The sequence below is a fragment of the Homalodisca vitripennis genome, chromosome 5, assembly GCF_021130785.1.
Source record: "Homalodisca vitripennis isolate AUS2020 chromosome 5, UT_GWSS_2.1, whole genome shotgun sequence".
In the NCBI taxonomy this organism is placed as follows: domain Eukaryota; kingdom Metazoa; phylum Arthropoda; class Insecta; order Hemiptera; family Cicadellidae; genus Homalodisca; species Homalodisca vitripennis.
The window spans coordinates 88,600,951-88,602,420 of record NC_060211.1 but is presented as its reverse complement, the minus strand read 5'-3'; the positions used below and the strand labels follow the sequence as shown (position 1 = coordinate 88,602,420).

At 34.6% G+C, this 1,470-nt stretch overlaps 1 long non-coding RNA gene across 1 annotated transcript; it reads right to left on the bottom strand.

Annotated features, from left to right (window-relative positions):
- Positions 1 to 323: 323 nt before the first annotated feature.
- LOC124363880 lies at positions 324 to 841 on the bottom strand. Its single transcript, XR_006922562.1, has 2 exons — positions 680 to 841; positions 324 to 432 (listed from the first exon to the last, which is right to left on the bottom strand). It is a non-coding gene; the product is annotated as an uncharacterized LOC124363880 (long non-coding RNA).
- Positions 842 to 1,470: the final 629 nt, after the last annotated feature.

Genomic DNA, 1,470 nt, shown 5'->3' with positions numbered 1-1,470 from the left:
CTTTTTTTCAAACCACAAAAAAGTATGTATTTCACACTAAAATTAAATAACATATTGAGGTCTTTTACTAGTATATAACAGCACCGCTGAAACAATTTTCTATACAGCCTAGTGTAACATAATCTGAATTATCCTAACCGTGTGCATTAAAAAATGGTGCTGCTGTCTAACAAGAAAAGACATATAATAAACAGAACATAGCCTATTAGTATTGAATATAAATTTAGATTAGTAAGTATGAGCCTAACTAAGTTAATTATGGAATTAATGGTATAAAATAAACTTACAAAATAAGGCTAACTTGTTCTTTTTGTCACGGCCAGGGGTGTAATCTGGATCCTCATCTGAGTCATCCACCAAACTGTCTTCACTGTCATCGGGGGGTAAAAGCGAAGTTGTGTTGTTATGTCTTCTTAGTCGACAATGTGACATCTGACAAAAATAAAACATTGTTGTACAAAAAGCTTGTAGGTTGACTTTAATGCCCAATGTGCCATTTTTTGGGACGAACTGAAAAAACTGCAGTTTTACAGTTGTGCCCAATGTGACAAAATTTGGCACAAAACCTAAAAAGCATCATAAAACATAAAACTAGACATATTTATGAACTAAAACTACTGTAACACACTTTCAGTTAACTATGTAAACTAGACCCATATTTTATAAAAAGGGTACTTACTTTTTTTCTGCTAAATACAGGTATGAAGACTTAGAGGTTATGAAGAATTGGTGTTTACTGTGTATGGTAGATCTGCTCACTGGCTGTAGTTCACATAACTGCCACCAGGCAACAGCACAGTACAGTAAATTATTGAAAATAGTTCCATATGTGTCACAATGGGCATTTTAAGGTTGTAAATTTTCATTCTGACACTATACTACATGCATAAAATGGGTATGTGACAAATTTGGCACAGTGGGCGTTAAGAGGAATGAATGATGAATAACTTATAGATAAACCGCTTGCAAAGAAGGGGTGTGGCGAGCAGTGGTGGGGAGTGGGACCTGCATCTTCTTGTCTTTTTTTATCAGCTGTGTGGATCGTGTCTTGCTGGCGTCGTTTTGTTTACACTGCAGCGACTTACCTATTCTATAAATATATTATATTTTTGTATGTTGGCTTATACAAGTGTCGCAATTTAAGCATAAAATATTAATTTAACTGATGTAGCCATAGACGTAACCAGGGAGCTTGCATTTTGTTGTCACGTTAGGCGCGCAGTGGTAGTGGTCAGTAGTGATGTGCCGTTCAGTCTTAAGTCTCTCTCTATTCGAACGATTGATCCGGGTCGGAGTGTTTGAAGAAACCCGTTCACCTCGTTTCGTTCACTTTTTCCTGCTAACTATATAAATTTGATAATTTTTCCTATCAGAAATAAGTTATTATTTTTATTAATCATTAATAAATATAATATTAGAATTAAGTTCATTTTAAGACCCTTATCCAGAAAAATTGTTTATCATTACATT